General features: G+C 35.4%; 1 long non-coding RNA gene across 1 annotated transcript; it reads left to right on the top strand.

Moving 5' to 3' along the window:
* Positions 1 to 9,568: 9,568 nt before the first annotated feature.
* On the top strand, positions 9,569 to 20,391 carry LOC127870327 (uncharacterized). Its single transcript, XR_008044762.1, has 4 exons — positions 9,569 to 9,755; positions 14,604 to 14,683; positions 17,519 to 17,567; positions 19,991 to 20,391. It is a non-coding gene; the product is annotated as an uncharacterized LOC127870327 (long non-coding RNA).
* The last annotated feature ends 243 nt before the right edge of the window (positions 20,392 to 20,634 follow it).

The raw sequence follows: 20,634 nt of genomic DNA, 5'->3' as shown, positions 1-20,634 counted from the left end.
ATACGTTAGCGGATGGAATAATTATATAATACACTTACATTTGTATTTACATTTCGTATACTGAATAACATATGCGTATTCAGAGGTAAGTTAAGGGAGAACAGATTATACAATTTGTATCTATGTTGGTAGAATAATGTAATGTTGAGCATAAATCATTACTCTTAAACCAAATAAACGAATTATTTCCCAAATTTGACACATGTTGTGTCAGACCACCTATGCGGAACATGAAATATAGGTGATCTTTGGGAATAAAGTACAAAGGTGTTAAGAAAACTTATGTCTTAGGAATAGTCGTTCAATAATATTATTACTATCATTAAAGGGACACTATGCTTATACATGAAAGAGCGTAAATATTAACTTTTGGGTTTTAATTTAAACCTTTTGTTCCCCTGTAACGACCACCTAGAACGAAACGAAAAAAGATTATAGGTGGTCTATGGGCAATTAACTTGATAGAGAGTGTGTAAATGCACCACAATTTATCTGTATAAAATACTATACATAACAATATACAGTTAGTAAATTTACATGTATAATGATAATAATTCAACATTAATTATGGCTAGAAGATATATTTTAAGGCTTCATGAGCGATAAACATTGCGTACATGTGTTTAGACAAAAATGAGACATAGTGAACGATAAATGAGGTGTCTACACAGGTTTGAAGCTGAATTTCATTTCCAAGTATATAATTAGGCAATTAACATACACTTGCAATCAATTAAGGCACTATGGTAGACCATATGGTATGGTTTTGGAAGTCTGGTGGCATTTGCATTTTTAAAGAAGTATGTTGTAGTATTTAATGTTTGTTAGCCTTTAAATTTACTGAATATGGAGCGAATAAATTTGCTTGTACTTTTAAGTATATGTAAGGATTCAGTTGATAAAAATGAGCTGAGAGTTGCATTGCCAAGGTCATTACCTAGGAATTGTTCTCTTTCAGTATTAAAGGAATCACAATTAAGCAGATAGTGGTGTGTCGTGCCAACTTGACCGGAGTTACATAGCTATTCAGCCTTGGGAACGGCAAGAGCAGCAGTCGGCTGCTTTGTCAAAATAACGGGAAAAGTGGACTTCAGTAACAATGAACTTATTTCACGCTTCATGAAAGGTGTATTTAAAATAAAACCGACATTACCTCGCTACTCCAGCATCTGGGATGTTAAACCAGTTTTACAATATCTTGAATTAATGGATACCTCCACTCTGTTATCCTTATCATGTAAACTATGCATGCTTTTCCTACTTGTTACTGCACAAAGATGTCAAACGCTACATGTAATAAAATTAACGGATATTTTTTTCTCTGCAGAAAATGTGATTATAAATATTTCTAGTTTACTTAAACAAACTAAACCTGGTACACATTTAAAACCTATTACTTTGCTTCCATATATAACAAATGAAAAGTTATGCATTGTTCAAGTTTTAAAAGAATATATTAAACGTACGGAACATATTCGACGGAACAATAATCTGTTAATCTCTACGGTGTAACCACATGGAGCTGTGTCTCAACAGACTGTGGGAAGGTGGATAAAATTGACAATGATGAAGGCTGGCATTACGGAAAATTTCAAACCGCATTACACGCGCTCAGTGGCTTCGTCACATGCTTTCTGTAAAGGTGTACCATTAATGCAGATCATTGAAACAGCCGGATGGAGCAATGCATTGACTTTTGCAAAATATTATAATAAACCAATTACGGAAAATCAAGGTTGTAATTTAGTACAACATGCATGTAATATGTCATAATGTGTATTAAACTTGCAAGATAATTCTTTGAAAATTAAATAAAAAATGAACATTTAATAAATGTCCATTCTTTACTGAACATTCCGCAACAATCGGCTCTAAATAATCTGTGGGGCCCTTAAGGGAGTTTATGCGTTGGATGAAATTATATGATTAAGCGAGACTTACCTTCGTAGAAGTAAGGCGAAGGTTGATCATGATTTCATCCGACGCAAAACTCCCTAAGGGCTCACACACCCACCCACTACCTCCCTTAAATGATTGTTCCGGAATGTTTTCAACGTACAATAATTTCTCTAAAATATGAATTACCGGGCCGCTGCGAGCTGCGTCCTTAATCTGTGTGAGCCCTTAGGGAGTTTTGTGTCGGATGAAATCATGATGCTTTTCGGTGTATTATTGACAGAGCTACGAGGCGTTGTAGTTGACCGGGTCGAAAAATCGGTCAGCTAGTTGAGTCCCTTGTCTATATAATATTATATACATTTTTTTTGCGCAACTTCCCCCTGTGTAGACAACTAGTTGAAATATTAATTTTTAGAGAGCTTTAATATCAAGATCAGTAGAAGTAGTGATTTTAAAAGTCTGGGCCATGAGTAGCAAACGAATTTATGTACAGATTTGTTACGTATTACAAAGATGCAGGACTTTTATTGAATAACTCTTGTCGAGAAAATATGCATAAGTAAAGGGCATGGGAAAATAGTAGGGAAAAGTCATGGTATATTACAGTATAAGAAAAAACAAAAACATAAGCAAATTAATACAATCATACGTTAGCGGATGGAATAATTATATAACACACTTATTTACATTTCGTATACTGAATAACATATACGTATTCAGAGGTAAGTTAAGGGAGAACAGATTATACAATTTGTATCTATGTTGGTAGAACAATGTAATGTTGAGCATAAATCATTACTCTTAAATCAAATAAACGAATTATTTCCCAAATTTGACACATATTGTGTCAGACCACCTATGCGGAACATGAAATATAGGTGATCTTTGGGAATAACGTACAAAGGTGTTAAGAAAACTAATGTCTTAGGAATAGTCGTTCAATAATATTATAACTATCATTAAAGGGACACTATGCTTATACATGAAAGAGCGTAAATATTAACTTTTGGTTTTTAATTTAAACCTTTTGTTCCCCTGTAACGACCACCTAGAACGAAACGAAAAAAGATTATAGGTGGTCTTTGGGCAATTAACTTGATAGAGAGTGTGTAAATGCACCACAATTTATCTGTATAAATACTATACATAACAATACACAGTTAGTAATTTTACATGTATAATGATAATAATTCAACATTAATTATGGCTAGAAGATATATTTTGAGGCTTCATGAGCGATAAACATTGCGTACATGTGTTAAGACAAAAATGAGACATAGTGAACGATAAATGAGGTGTCTACACAGGTTTGAAACTGAATTTCATTTCCAAGTATATAATTAGGCAATTAACATACACTTGCAATCAATTAAGGCACTATAGTAGACCATATGGTATGGTTTTGGAAGTCTGGTGGCATTTGCATTTTTAAAGAAGTATGTTGTAGTATTTAATGTTTGTTAGCCTTTAAATTTACTGAATATGGAGCGAATAAATTTGCTTGTACTTTTAAGTATATGTAAGGATTCAGTTGATAAAAATGAGCTGAGAGTTGCATTGCCAAGGTCATTACCTAGGAATTGTTCTCTTTCAGTATTAAAGGAATCACAATTAAGCAGATAGTGGTGTGTCGTGCCAACTTGACCGGAGTTACGTAGCCTACAAATTCTTTCTTCGTATGGGGTTCCGTTCATAGCGACCTGTTTCGACTGGGAACCAGTGGTTAGCAGTCCTGAATTGGAAAAGGTAAATGTATTCATTTTTGGGAAGTTTAATGAAGTAGTTTTCAAGGGATGGCGATTGTTTGAAGCTAGTATATATTTGTCATTTGTATGTTTGCTGTAATTGATGGTGCCATTGGGTTTGGAACTGTAAAAGTAACTTTGATTTAACTAAGCGGTGAATATTATTTTGGTTTATTTGAAACTGGTTTTCCCATAGGTTGCTCAAGTAACTGATGTGAGTATTTCTTTTATTTTGTTTGACCATTTAAAGGTTGAATTTGGGAGGTTCATCATATACCTATAAATCTGGTTTGATATCTTTTGTTCTTTGCCTTGTAGGTTTCTACTCCAGAAGGAAATCATGCGGGATTGGATATTTATTGAAATAGGGTGCCTGCCAAGTTCACCATAATAAAAAAGCTATGGGAGTAGATTTTCGCGCTTTAGTTATTTTTCTTAGGAAGTTGTTGTGGACTCTCTCCAAGATATCAATATTTTTAAAACCAAATATTTCTGAACGATATAGTACCAGAAAGGCCGTTTACCAAAAAGGCCGCACCAAAAAGGCCGCATAAGTGAACCAAAAAGGCCTCATGGTATACAAGAAAGGCCGTACAATATTTTTTATTATCATTGAATAGTTATGCTGAATATAACAATCATATTTATAAAATAGTCATAACTTTTTTATTAGTCTACTTAAAAGCCGTTAATTTTATAAGCAAAGTCGGGAAAAGTGTCGCGAATTATCGCATACTGTATGAATTGTTCGTTAGTCACAATATTTTTCCTTGAGTAATAGATGTTTCAGTTTTTTAATTTAAAGCCGTTAATTTTGTAATCAAAGTCGGAATAATTATCGCCAATTAGCACGTAGGAATTATCCGTTTAATAAAATTATATTTTTCTTTCAACTTTCTGTTTGCATCGTAATGTGTAACAAATGAGTAATGGAGGTGTTGTACACTGGACTTTATTTGGCGTTTAAAGTAATGTTTTTAAATCGTGCAAATTATACGTATTTCTTTACGAGTGTTTATTGTTTGTGTGTTGACATTGTGCGAGTGTTGTGGTATGGCCTCCTATCCTTGTATAGGATGCGGCCCCGACAGCATGCAGTAGAGTGAGACTGGTGTAACCGATGGCAACATGGCAAACGTTTTATTTAAATCCGATATAACACATCTACAATGTGTTAGGAGAAAATGAGCATTGTTACAATCGTATAACATAGTCAATGTCGTCAAAAAAGTAACATACACAATATATAGTGTACAAAGTTATTCTTAATTACTATGTAAAACAATAAAATAAATAAAATAAAATATACGCATATGGATAAATTACTGCTAAAAGGCAAATATAAAATATTAACATATATAATTAAGTACATAATATATTATTATATATTATTAATTTCCTCGTAAACTATTTTTGCAATGTTTAAAACATAAGAAGTTGAAAGAATTTGCACTGGTAAAAAAAAACTCGCTAATCAGATAGGGTATCGAAATGTCAAAAGTGATTCACAGTTTGCGGCATCTGTTTTGATAACGGATTAGTAGAAAGCCCACATATGGTGTAAAATGACACTAATTGGCACCTATTGATAATTACTTGCGCATTTTAAAATAGTTTCTTAACTTTTAACGATATAAAATTAGATCCATTAAATTCGGAAGACTTTAAACCGAAATAAATAAAAATGCTTTATTCTATGTTATATTATTAAAAATTATAACTGATTGTCTATATTATTACACATTTCATTAGAATAACAAATATATTTAGCAAACTTTATAATGTTTTTTTTATTAGCCGACTGCATTAGAATGTCAAATTTATTTAACGTTGGCCACCTTTGAAAATATGGTTTTAAATGTTCCTTTCTAATTTCTCTATATAGAGGACAAACAAGTAAAAAGTGATACTCGTTTTCTATAGCGTGTCCATTGCAAAACTTACATTTTCTATTTTCGCGTAGTATCTTATTATAACGACCGCTTTTGATCTCTAATTTATGTGACAAGTATGAGGCGAACAATGCACCACCTCCGAGTTCCTGGCCAAGGTCGGTCAAGTGCACAGTGTTGTGCTGGTGTAATGCACATGTATATTTTTTATGTAGTTTTAATTCTGTTGTATTTTGTCACGTTGACTGTATATTCTATGCAATTTTCGTTGTAAATTATTTTTTGTTATAAAGAAAATAAAAAAAAAGTTCATACATGTTTTATGTCGTACTCCATTTTGATTTAATAGAACATAGAATTCACATGTTAAACAATATTATCATGTAATTGAAATTAATTGAAATTATGTATATTTTGTAATAAAGAAAATAAAAACTTAATTCATGTTTTATGTCGTACCTTATTTTCAATTAATTGCAGATATGTATATTTTGTAATAAGGAAAATAAAAACTTCATACATGTTTTATGTCGTACTCCACTTTATTTAATAAAAAATAGAATTCACATGTTTAACAATATTTTAATGTAATTATGTTGTATTTTGTCAGTGTGACTGTATATTGTCTTTAAATGTTTGCTTGTAGAAGTAGAAGTAAATGTATAACATACTAAAATAACAATAATTGCTCTAAGGCCTTTTTGGTTCAGTTTTTGGCCTTTTTGGTACCCTTTGAGGCCTTTTTGGTAAGGCCTTTTTGGTATTCGGCCTTTTTGGTATGCGGCCTTTTTGGTTTTCGGCCTTTCTGGACCTAAACCCTCTGAACCATATGTTAAATTGGTAGCACAGCGTGATCGAAGAGTTTAAGAATTAGGTCAATAGGAAGTTCGGCATTGTTTGCTCTGGTATATAAAAGGTGCATTGCTTTTGTTGCTTGTTCTGGAACTGGGGATCCTCCAATAATAGCAGATCAAGGATGCCCCCCCCCCCCGGCCGGCGGTCCCCTCTCCGTGAACAAGAAACCTGTTCGGCTTGCCAGGACCACCGCGAAACTCAAAGGGACCTGTGCTGGCCATAAACTAGGAGTTAAATCTCCACATCATAAAATTAATCAGTTTAAACGCAAGTTAATTTCACACCAATATGGACAGTAATCTGCATCATTTTTTTCAATGTCGGTGGTCTTACCGCCGACAAACTTACAGAGTTAAAGTATTTTATTGATAATAACCCTAATACCCATATCATATGCTTACAGGAAACCAAATTTTCCAATAGTACAGTAAAACATATACCTGGGTACAACTGTGAATTAAAAAAATTTGGTATTTTAAACCATAATATTGCTGGTGGCCTTGCCATATATATTAAAAACTCAATTAATTATGAACACCTGGGAGTGAACAACCAATTTAAATCTGATGGTAGCACTGCTATTGAGGCATTAGCAATTAAATTGGTTATTGACAAGAACCGGCCTCTTATTCTGGTCAATTTATATTCAAGAGGATGTGATCTTGAAACTATTAACGGCCTCTTTAAGGAATTAAGGACCATTAAAGGACCCTTTGATGTTATATTCACAGGCGACTTTAATGCACATCACCCTGCTTGGGGTTCCATCAATTCAGATGCAGAAGGTCGGGCGGTAATAGAATGGTTGGACGGGCAAGATCTTATACTGCTCAATGACGGTTCTCCAATCAGACTTAACCCCACTGGTTTAAACTCCCACATTGACCTTACTGCTGTTAATGCCAGGATAGCAAGTGCATCTGCATGGGCAACCGTTAATGATACCATGGGATCTGATCACCTCCCACAACAGGTTACCCTGCTCAACTATATTGCACAGGGAACTGAGGCTCAATGCTCAGGAGAGCAAAAGTTTTTATTGGAAAAAGCTAATTGGGTTCAGTTTAGGGACCTCTGCTCAGATCTCTCCCTTGCAGATGTTCACTCTCAGGACTCTAATCTGTTTTGTAACACCTTAACTAGTAAGATACTGTCCATAGCGGAATGTAGCATACCGGTCTCCTCCGGCAAGGTTAAGGTTAGAAATAGGGTCCCGTGGTGGAATGAGGCGTGATTCAAGGCGGTACAGGCCCGTAAAAAAGCTTTAAAAATTCTTAAAGAGAACCCCGCTGAGCAAAATCTTCTTAATTATAGGTCCCTCGAAAATCAGGCAAAGCGGATTATTTTGGACGCAAAAACTCAAAATTGGAAAGAATTCTGTGATTCAGCAATTATTAATAAGAAAAATACTAGGGATTTTTGGCAAAAAAATCACAGAATTAAAGGAAAATCATTCACCCCTGTACCGCTACTTAAAAACAAAGGCGAAATTGCCACTACCCCAAGGGAAAAGGCTCAATTTTTGGTACGACACTTCCATTCTGTCTCCAGTGACTCAAACCTTCCCGTTGAAACTTTGAATTATCAAAAGCGGTTTGAGACTGAGCACCAAAATATTTTAAATGAGCCTGGGGATAACAGCACGCCTCTCAATTTACCATTTTAAACTTCATTGAGTGCCTCTTACACTGAAATTCCCGACGCCCTTTGATGCTTTGCATCAAAACTTATCTTGTAATAACTTCTGATATTACAAACTCTCCAAACGTAGCTGTAGGTGGATGGTCCACGGCCGTCCACAAGCTCAAATGACCATATATGGAGAAAAAGGCGGGACCAAACCAAATAGGCTTGCAATGCGCATGCCCAAGCAAAACCGATTGTAAGCCATCTTGAATTGTTAGCGTGAAAAGAATACATTTATTGGATATTTTAATATGATGAATATTATAGAGAATATGGATAGTATTATCATCATAACGTCAACATTAACTCAACAATTGTATTGTTGACATGAAGATAAAGCTATTTCGAGGTTGTTTTGACCATTGTATTGCTAAGTAGGTCAAACTCAAAGTTTTAAATTTTATTGATATTTTATTTAGTTAAGGAATCTTCGAGTAATAGTTAAAAAAAATCTTTCGCAATCTATAGCTGAATCATGTGTTGTTGCTATAATATAAACTTTCGTGCATGAGCCATTTAAATCCGTTTGCATTACTATTTTTGTTGTTTCCCCTGGAAAATTCTCTTCTTGCTAGCCTTCGCTGAGTTATTCAACAACATCGCTATATTGCTGATTTTTGTGTTTTTTTTGGTTAAAGCTGCATGCTTTTGTTGGATAATGTTTTATTTATCATTCACGTTTTACATATGATTCTGTTTAAACCATATTTAATCGATGTTTTGGTGAATTTCGCGCATGCTTAACTTGCCTGATTTCGGACGTAATTTACTTTCGGATACATGCTCCTCTTGTGTTTTTTTTCCATGTTTTCTTATGTATGCAGATTAAAAAACAGCTCATGCTTAAATGTGTTATTGAGCAAGTGACTTCTTAATACTATGGCAGGAATAAAAAAACTGTTATAATTTAAAAAGGCAGTTTAGTTACATGTATAAACTCACAGTCACAAGTGTGTAAGTATTACTGTTACATTTATTTATATTTACTAAATGTAAATATATTCTCACATATCAGTAAGTATTGTACAGCCCTAAATTATATTTAATACACCCATCTAGGCAGTAAATTCATATATGTGCTGGTTTTAATTTACATTCATGTTATTATCCCCCTGCAATAGGCGGAGGGATATTGTTTTGGCCTTGTCCGCCCGTCTTTCTGTCCGTCCGGCACTTTTGTGTTGGGAGCCATATCTTGGAAGTGCTTTGGCGGATTTCATTGAAACTTGGTATGAGTATACATATAGATAAGAGGATGATGCTTGCCAAATGGCAATGTACGCTATCTGTTAATAACAGAGTTATGGCCCTTCGAACCTAAAAAAATGCTTTTTTACCTGAGTGTCAAATATAACACCTTTGTGTCCAGAAGCTAATTAGCGGGGGATATCAATTCAATGAATTTGCTTGTTATTAATTGAATGGATATAAACCTGTTATTTTGTCTGTCATTATGGTGTTTAAAATCACATTAAATGGCATCCAACCTACTTGATTTCAAATACAGTAACACCTGGCGCCGTGACCTGGATGCAGATTCTAAGCAGATGGGCCAAAATGGGGGCAACTGGAGAGACTCGCCCAGAACTGACAAGCCTGGAGGAAGCTGGTTGACTGTTGGCGATATGGGACAACAGACGAAGAATAAACGAACCTACTTGATTTGATAAACATTTTTGTAAGTCATTAAAGAATCGAGCAAACTTTTTGTTTCCAATAAGCAGTCCTGTATATATCCGAAATAAAATAAAATGTTTCACTCAGGTTCCTTGATACTCATCTTGGTATTTAAGGGACCTTATAACAGATTTTGGCATGTATTGATGTTTGTCATTAAGGTAGCGCACCTCTAATGGGCACATATCCAAATATAATCTAATTAATTATTTTCTTAATCAGCATCATTTCACTGAACTACATGCAAATTTGTAGGTAGGCTTTCCATGCTTTTTAAAAAATATACCGATTTTTTCAAAACCACCCGCACGCTCGGCTTTTGTCCAGTTTATTTTCACCCCTGGGGTATATAAAAGTTCCATAATTCATTCAAATTTCCAAATATGGGCATGCAGTTGGTGTGTACAGATGCTGTAAAGGTGTTAAAAGTTTAAACAAGATGAAATAAGTATTCTTTTACAGACATTTATTTTTTACAAATTTTTATCTATGGAAGAGCGTCATGAAATGTAAGTGATTTCAGCCAATTAAAAATTGGGTCGGTTAAAAACAAAGTGTCATAAAATTCAAAATAGTATCATTTAAGTCATATTTTAAACTTAGTTTTTATAGAAACACTATATACAGCAAAAATACCAAGAACTAGACAGATTTACCGATTACTTTTTGAAATAAAAATGCAACATGCATGGTTCGTATTTTCAACAGTAAATCACCCAATTTCGCCATAACGTTTTAATTTTAATAATTGAAGAATGTGCATAAAAATTGCAACATATTTAACAATAAATATAGCTTATATGCCATATTAAATCAAATTACGTTAGAAAATAAATAAAACGCGTCGCAAAAAAGTATACGTCGTCGGCAGGATTCGAACCTGCGCGGGAATATCCCAAAAGATTTCTAGTCTATCACCTTAACCACTAGGCTACGGCACCTAATAGTAGGCTCTTCAACCTTCGAAGAAATCGCGGGAAATCATTAGAGGTGCGCTACCTTAAATGCGTTATATTTATAAATGTAAACATTAAATCTAAAAAGCTCAATTAAAAAAAAAGAAAAAATTAAAAGAAAAAGTAATCCTCATCTGGGCTCGAACCACTGACCTCTGGAGTAAAAGTCTAACGCTAAGACGGCCATCCATGCTCATACAATATTTTATACTTTCAGTTTCTATAAGCAAAGCACGTAGTGTCACATAAAACTACAACAGAACTCCAAATTATTCAATTGTTTTGCTTTGCAATGATTTATCATTTTCAGGTTGTTAATGTTAAGTATAACTGTTTTCTCACAAATATCATAACTGCAACAAAAATGTGAGTCTGAAACGATTTTTATGCCCCCTTTCGAAGAAAAGGGGCCATATAGTTATCAGACTGTCCGTCTGTCGGTCCGTCTTTCCGTCACACTTTGCGTTTAGGTTTCGAAAAATGCTCATAACTTCTATGTCCCTTGAGATATAACCTTCATATTTGGTATGCATGTGCATATGAACAAGGCCTTTCCATACGAATACAAATTTTTAACCCTGTGACCTTGACCTTGAACTTAGGGTCCGCGTTTAGGCTTCAAAATCTGCGTTAAGGTTTTGAAAAATGCTCATAACTTCTATGTCCCTTGAGATATAACCTTCATATTTGGTATGCATGTGTATATGGACAAGGCCTTTCCATACGCACAAAAATTGTTACCCCTGTGACCTTGAACTTAGGGTCCGCGTTTAGGTTTCGAAATCTGCATTTAGGTTTTTAAAATGCTCTAACTTCTATTTCCCTTGAGATATAACCTTCATATTTGGTATGCATGTGTATATGAACAAGGCCTTTCCATACGCACAAAAAAAAATTACCCCTGTGACCTTGACCTTGAAGTTAAGGTCCACGTTTAGGTTTCGAAATCTGCGTTTAGGTTTTGAAAAATGCTCATAACTTCTATGTCCCTTGAGATATAACCTTCATATTTGGTATGCATGTGTAAAATGGACAAGGCCTTTCCATACGCACACAAATTTTGACCCCTGTGACCTTGAACTTAGGGTCCGCGTTTAGGTTTCAAAATCTGTGTTTAGGTTTCGAAAAAAGCTCATAACTTCTATCAAGCATTTATAGGGGGCATAAGTCATCCTATGGTGACAGCTCTTGTTTTATTTTGTCAATTTACCAAAACATGCAAAGGCCCCTTAAAATACATGAAGTAATGTTTACAGTTGTCCATAACCACATATTGAAAAAGAATGTGCAAGCTCTATCTATTGGCATACAAACAAAGCCAATCTGTTGGATTATTACTCATGGCAAGCAATATGATCTTAGGTATACCTTCTATAATAAGGTGTTTGCACTTTAATCACATTAAAATTTGAAATACTATGGAAGTACAAAAAGGTCAGAATTATAACAAACAGGTTTGTAATGGACATCATCGTGCAATTGCTATTTATGTGAGAGGGATGGTACAAAAATTCTGAATGTGTTATATGTAGGACATTTAGTAACTTAGCAACCCATGCATGTTGCAAGGGTTTTAATTGTCCGGATTATTTGGAAATCCCGATTTGAGCCATTCAGGATTGAATTTTAGATCAGTGTAAATCCGATGATTTATTTTAAGGGGGTGTGAACAAATATTGTAATTGCTTCATTGGCATGCCGGGCATGTGCGCTTAGTACGGATTTTTCCTGGTCTTTTTAACAATGTTTTCCAAAGAAAAAAACAGGTTATTAGATTGGCAAATGTCGGTTGGCGGGCGGGCGGAACAAGCTTGTCCGGGCCATAACGTTGTGGTTCTTGGTGAGAATTTAAAATCATTTGGCACATTTGTTCACCATCATTGGATGGTGTCGCTCAAAAGAATACCGTCGATATATCCAAGGTCAATGTGTTTGAGTTCAAAGGTCAAAAATGGCCATAAAAGAGCTTGTCCGGGCCAAAACTATGTCATTCATTGTGAGACTTAAAAATCATTTGGCATATTTGTTCGCCATCGTGGGACGTTGTTTCACACGTTAGAATTACGTCAATATCTCCAAGGTCAAGGTCGCCACAACTTAAAATCTATTTATTTTGAAACAAAGGGGGTTAATTATAAACAATCAGTTCAGTTTGAGTTGTCTCCCTCTATCAGACTTTTTTCTACATTGAAAACCTGGTTTTGTGACAATTTTTTCCCTTGTTTAACTATTGTCTGATTGGTTATCCGCTGACACGGACGTAAAAGGTAACTGACCTAACCTCTTGGCTACTTTCCAGAAATCTTACATACTACAAAATGTAGCATATGTCCGCCATCATTAAATTTCCATTTTCTGCTGTCAAACTAAGTGCATATATTATTTCATTTGCAAAAGACATATCTGGATATATTTTTGGACAGTTGTTTTACTGTATGGTTAGTGGATTAACATTTATTATGCCCCCCTTCGAAGAAGAGGGGGTATATTGCTTTGCACATGTCGGTCTGTCGGTCCGTCCTCCAGGTGGTTTCCGGATGATAACTCAAGAATGCTTAGGCCTAGGATCATGAAACTTCATAGGAAGATAGATCATGACTCGCAGATGACCCCTATTGATTTTGAGGTCACTAGGTCAAAGGTTAAGGTCATGGTGACCCGAAATAGTAAAATGGTTTCCGGATGATAACTCAAGAATGCATATGCCTAGGATCATAAAACTTCATAAGTAGATTGATCATAACTTGCAGATGACCCCTATTGATTTTGAGGTCACTAGGTCAAGGTCACGGTGACCCGAAATAGTAAAATGGTTTCCGGATGATAACTCAAGAACGCATACGCCTAGGATCATGAAACTTCATAGGTAGATAGATCATGACTCGCAGATGACCCCCTATTGATTTTGAGGTCAGTAGGTCAAAGGTTAAGGTCACGGTGACCCGAAATAGTAAAATGGTTTCCGGATGATAACTCAAGAACACATATGCCTAGGATCATGAAACTGCATGGGTAGATTGATCATGACTCGCAGATGACCCGTATTGATTTTGAGGTCACTAGGTCAAAGGTCAAATTCACGGTGACCCGAAATAGTTAAATGGTTTCCGATGATAACTCAAGAACGCTTACGCCTAGGATCATGAAACTTCATGGGTACATTTATCATGACTCACATATGATCCATATTGATTTTCAGGTCACTAGGTCAAAGGTCAAGGTCACGGTGACCCGAAACAGTTAAAAAATTTCAGGATGATAACTCAAGAATGCTTTTGCCTAGGATCATGGCACTTCATAGGTACATTGATCATGACTCGCAGATGACCCTTATTGAATTTCAGGTCACTAGGTCAAAGGTCAAGGTCACAGTGACAAAAAACGTTTTCACACAATGGCTGCCACTACAACGGACAGCCCATATGGGGGGCATGCATGTTTTACAAACAGCCCTTGTTATCGATGTTCTTTATAACATTAATATAAAATGACAATTACACATAGAGTGTTACTGGTGGTCTGGCTTATAATATTTTGCATTTTACTCACAAGAAATAGCAACTAAGACTATAAAAAGAACATTAAACTATGGCTTTGGGGGCTCTACCTGTAAGGGACCTACAGCCTCAGACTCCAGACTTTATCATTAGGATTTCAAATTTGGGACATTTGACACCCCTGATGTTGTGTCATGTATCAAAACGTCTATAAATATTAATTTTATTAATTGGATATGTTGAAGATTTGGTGATGCAATCATTGGATTTCATTTTGTGTTTTGTTGACCTATTTTTAATTTTTAGGCTCAGCAGAACTATGGCTGTCAAAACACAATTGTATTAAAATGAAAAGTGCTTCAAATTATACAAGAAGTCACTTTCTTTTTGTTTTAGATGTTTTTCAGTTTCGTCGGAAGACGTTTCCCAACAACCATCCTGTCTTGAAAGAAATAACTTTTGAACTCGATTTTCTGGTAATACTATTTTTTTTACTTACAGTTATTAGTGAATTATGAACATTTCATAAGGATCTCAATGGTCACAACAGTTATATTTATATAATATATATATATATATATATATATATATATATATATATATATATATATATATATATATATTAAAAAAAGGCCTGTTGAGTTTTTAATTTGTTCTCTTAAAGATTTACAGAAAGACCCTTTTTAGCTCGACTATTATATATGAAATCTATATAGTGGAGCAATTCTACTCACCCGACGTTGGCGTTAGCCTTAGCATTGGCGTAAGTGTGAGCATGCAAATGTTAAAAGTTTGTGTACTACCCCAAATATTTTCAATGTCCCTTGGCATATTTCTTTCATATTTTGCATACTTCTTAACAAACATGACCCCAACATATAAACAAGAGCAGACAACTCTATCAAGCATTTTGTAATAATTATGGCCCCTTTTCCACTTAGAAAATGCAGCAAATGTTTAAGTTTGTGTACTACCCCAAATAATTTCAATGTCCCTTGACATATTGCTTTCATATTTTGCATTTTTCTTAACCAACCTGACCCCAACCTATAAACAAGAGCAGACAACTCTATCAAGCATTTTGTAATAATTATGGCCCCTTTACCATTTAGAATATTCATATTATTGATAAATCTATGTTTAAGTTGGCGTACCACCTAAAATATTTTCAATGTCCCTTGACATATTGCTTTCATATTTTGCATACTTATTTACCAACATGACCCCAATCTATAACGAAGAGTAGACAACTGTATCAAGCATTTTGTAAGAATAATGGCCCTTTTTCCATTATTATATGCATATTACTTAAGATTCAACCCAATAATATCTTTGACAAGTTTTAAAATGACGCCTGTTGGTTGAAAAACATGGCATTTATGAGGTGGGGCATTTTCCTTATATGGCGATAGTAAACCTTGTTATCACTCTAGAGGCCACATTTATTGTCAGATTTTTATGAAACTTGGTCAGAACATTTTTCCAATGATATCTTGGATGAGTTTAAAAATGGTTTTGGTTGCTTTAAAAACATGGCCACCAGGGGGCGGGGCATTTTTTCTTATATGGTTATATATCGTCCTTATATGGTTATATATGGCTTTAGTAAAACCGTGTGAACACTCTAGAGGCCGCATTGTCCAATCTTCGTGAAATTTGGTCAGAAGATTGGTCTCAATGATATCTTGGATGAGTTTGAAAATGGTTATGTTTGCTTGAAAAACATGGCTGCCAAGGGGCGGGGCATTTTTCCTAATATGGCTAAAAATGGCTATAGTAAAATCTTGTTAACACTCTAAAGGCCACATTTATTGTACGATCTTCATGAAACATGGTCAGAAGATTCATCCCAATAATAACTTGGACGAGTTTAAAAATGATGCCGATTGGTTGAAAAACATGGCTGCCAGGGGGCAGGGCATTTTTCCTTCTATGGCTATAGTAAAACCTTGTTAACATTCTAGAGGCCACATTTATTGTCTGATCTTCACGAAACTTGGGCAGAAGATTTGTCCCAATGATGTCTTGAATGAGTTCGAAAATGGGTATGGTTGCTATAAAAACATGGCCACCAGGGGGCGAGGCATTTTTCCTTATAGGCTTTAGTAAAACCTTGTTAACACTTTAGAGGCCACATTTATTGTCAAAGCTTCATGAAATTTGGTCAGAAGATTGGTCTCAATGATATCTTGAAAGAGTTTGAAAATGGTTATATTTGCTTGGAAAACACGACTTCCAGGGGGCGGGGCATTTTTTTTCATTATATGGCTATAGTAAAGTCTTGTTAACACTTTAGAGGCCACTTTTATTTCCGATGTTCATGAAAAATGGTCAGAAGATTCATCCCAATAATATCTTGGATGAGTTCAAACATGATGCTGATTGGTTGAAAAACATGGCTGCCAGTGGGCTCTGCATTTTTTCTTTTATGGCTATATAGTAAAACCTTGTTAACACTCTAGAGGCCACATTTATTGTCTGATCATCATGAAACTTTGTCCGAAGATTTGTCCCAATGATATCTTGGATGAGGTAAAAAATGGTACAAATACATACAGACTTTAATGATAAACACTAGTCTGGCCAATGTCGTCTTACAAGCTGTTATATACACTCACTGCTAGAGCAGAATCATTTGTAGTCTGCTGCAGACAGGCAGTGGTGATCGTTCTTAGCAAATTGAGTTGCTGTTCTTTCCGTAGCTATGGCTTCTAAGCACACACTGATTTGCAAAATATGCTCTGTAAATTCTAAAATGCGACCAACTAAAACAAACCCTTTGCCAACTTCTAGGTCAAAGGTTAAGTTTGAACATCATGATTCCTTTTAAATGGCAAATGATATTCGCGTACGATCTTACAACTGTAACTCCCTATTAATTGTTCCCAACTCGGCATTTTCATCAAAGGGCATGAAGGGTGTCCAAGGTGGACAGGTTGGAATCTTTGAATGGCAGGGTGCTGCGCCCTTCCATTCATGCCAAGCTGGAGCACTGGTTTTGATGGTGTTTCACTTGTAACACACCAAGCATTATGACCCATTATATTTATCAACATTGCTAAAATGAGGCCAAAATAATTGTTAAATGCCCTTTGTTTATTTCCAAAGACATGGATGGATCATCTTTGTCTCTGGATATATTATAAATACTCGTGTTGTGGATTTTGTCCTGTTTGCTTATTGCAGGAAAACTGTTAACACATTATGTTGTGAAGACTCCTCTGTAATCAGACAGCTAGCAGTATTATGATTATCAAATATTAAAATTTGACTTAACAATATAGCGCTTCAAATTATTATTTTTGTTTCAGATATTTTCCAGTTTCCCCTCACAACAATATGCATCAAACCTCTTGTCTGGTAAGAAATTTCCATTGAAACCAACTGCTGGTAATACTATCTTTTTATACCCCAATTACCATTGGTAATGGGGGCTATATAGGAACCACTTTGTCAGTCCGTCGGTCTGTCCCGAAATTTCATCAGATCTTCACCCAAACTTGGTCACAAGTTGTATATAGATGATGTATAGATCAAGTTTGAATATGGATCATGCCGGGTCAGAAACTAGGTCATGGGGTCACTTATTGTGTTTTAAACCTGAAGTTTGTCTGGACCATAACTTTGTCATTTATTTCATACAGTATTGTAAATGATGGAACAGTTCATAATGATTTCAAGACATCTTCTGATCCCTGGAAGATAAACTAGGGATTGATCTGTCTGTATATAACAGTTCAGAGCCTTCCAATCTAGCGTGTGAAGATGTAATGATAATGTTAAAAGGAAATTACATATAACAGTTTATACAGTTTAAGAAATACAATACATTTTATACAATATCATTTTTGTGCCCCTGAACCAGCGATTTTGGGGGCATATTAAAATCGCTCTGTCCTTTAGTTTGTTAGTCCATCCGTCCGTCTGTAAGTTAGTAAGTCCGTCTGTCAGTCGGTCTAGATTATTTTCCGCTCAATAAGTCAAGCAATTGTCATCAGATCCTCACCAAACTTCGTGAAAATGTGTAAGGCAATAACATTTAGGTCAAGTTAGATAATGGGCCAAATAGACCCAGACACCCCTGAGTTATGGCCCTTGAATCATAGTAAAATGGGGTTTTTAGCTGGACTATTATATATGAAATATATATAGTGGAGCTTTCCTACTCTCCCCGGGGTTCCAGTGTCCGTGAGCGTTGGAATGAACTATAGTGGGGGACAAATTGTTTTTGCCCTGTCTGTTGGTCTGTCTGTTGGTTTGTTTGGTCCAACTTAAATATTTTGCCATAACTTTTGCAATATTGAAGGAAGCAACTTCATAGTTGGCATGCATGTGTATCTGATGGAACTGCACATTTTGAGTGGTGAAAGGTCAAGGTCATCCTTCAAGGTCAAAGGTCAAAAGATACCTAGAAAGGTGCAAATTTGCTTCAGTTTTGTGTTTAGGTTCATTTTATTCTAAAATATCACAGCTATTACACTATGCCTCCAAACAATATACGAAAGCTTGACCCAAACCAAGACACTCTTGATGTTAGTAATGGTAGATGAATACGTCGTAAGAATTAAATGCTGGCAATTCACATGAAATTGACATGAGGGTTTATTAATTATCCATGGTCCTGACCCCTTAAATATCTGAAATCCCTGTTTGTGCATATAACATAATGAGAACACCCTTTGGTCGACCTAACTTTGTATTTCAGTCAGTTTCTTGTTTTGACCGTTATTTTTACATTATCATCAAAACTTGTTAGTTTCCTACCCTTGAAAAAGGAGAGGGACTTACGGTTTGCGCTCTGTGTCTGTCAGTCTGACACTTTTCTGGATCCTTCGATAACTTTAAAAGTTCTTCACCCATTTACTTCAAATTGATACTGAACCTTTCTTATGACAATACGGCCAATCTCAACTATGTATGGTCCCATTACCAACCCTGGGGTGCCCCGCCCACATAGGCCACGCCCACCCAAAATTGCCTTCTACTATAATTTCTTCATTTATACACCGATTCACTTCTAATTGATACTGAACTTCTCTTATGACAATACGGTCAATCTCAACTATGCATGGCCCCATTACCAACCCTGGGGCGCCCCTGGGTCAAACATGCGGCGTGGGGATATGCGTCGGCCTCTGCCGCGCCATTTCTAGTCAACATTGGAAACATTGGCATCTTAAAGGAACAAATTATGTATGAGCCCAAATTTTGCAGAACTATGGTCCTTGCTCATTTTTGTTTAGCTCCTCAGCTAAAATCATCATCTAGCAGTCACAATAGTTGAGCGGTTGGAGAGGCATGCATTGCGTCCTACTACCTGCTCTGACTATATCATGGTAATGCCTTATCCAAATAACACAAGTATTCACCATGTGCAAATGTCTTGTTGTCTGTATAACTCTATTTGCTCAAAGTTAAAAGCATTTGAACTTGCACACTTTGGTGTTTTAGTTTAAGTAGACCTTGTGTTTACAGTGGACAGGTTTAAAGTGGAAGTGACTAGTTAACTGTTGATCATAAGCTGCACTGATGGAAAAAATACCTGCTCAGACTATATCATGGTAATGCCTTATCCAAAAAACACAAGTATTCACCATGTGCAAATGTCTTGTTGTCTGTATAACTCTCTCTATTAGCTCAAAGTAAAAAGCATTTGAACTTGCACACTTTGGTATTTTAGTTTAATTTTGTTTGGACATTACAATTGTTTTGAAACTAAAGATTAGTGTGGGGGCATTACACTTCTCTTTAAAATGTTTATTTGTGATTAATATTTTTTTCAGTTTGGCAGACAAAACATGCTGATCAAAAAGAATGTGTACCACAGTGGCCAGTGTTTCCATTTGAGTGATTGACAAGAAGAAGAGATGAGAAATGTTATCATCATATTTTAGTCTCTACATTTATAGTGTACAGCTCAATGTATTGAATTAAATTTCTTAAATAACGATTTAGATTTCAAATCTTTGCGTAAAGTTACGCATTGAAAAAATAAAACACGAAATCGAAATTTTCGAACGTACGTAAAACTTCCAGTAGCAAATTATGTATGGTAAACATTTCATCCCGGTTCTGGCTCGTCTATGCGCTCAATTAAAACTACAACTGTAAATCAACGTCACTCAAGCTTTTGTTGTGAGGAAGAGCCACACCTAAGAACGGTCGAAAGGCCAAACGGTCTGGATTCTGTTCTCCTAGATTTGCAGGCGAGTCATTACTGTTCATTGTACCTTTTTAATTACACTTATCGTAATTTTTATACACAAGTAATATACTGTATACCTATTCAAAATGCCATTAAAATTAAATGTTAAATTTAGTTTTTGATATGACTTTAATGGCGACCAAAAGGCCATTATGACCTATATAAAGCCGAAGTGTGAGTGACCGTTTTACAGAAAAAATCTAAATGGCCGACTGAAGCGGT

The sequence above is a fragment of the Dreissena polymorpha genome, chromosome 2 (assembly GCF_020536995.1).
Source record: "Dreissena polymorpha isolate Duluth1 chromosome 2, UMN_Dpol_1.0, whole genome shotgun sequence".
NCBI classification, from domain to species: domain Eukaryota; kingdom Metazoa; phylum Mollusca; class Bivalvia; order Myida; family Dreissenidae; genus Dreissena; species Dreissena polymorpha.
The sequence above is the reverse complement of the archived record's forward strand: the minus strand, read 5'-3'. Positions and strand labels throughout refer to the sequence as shown.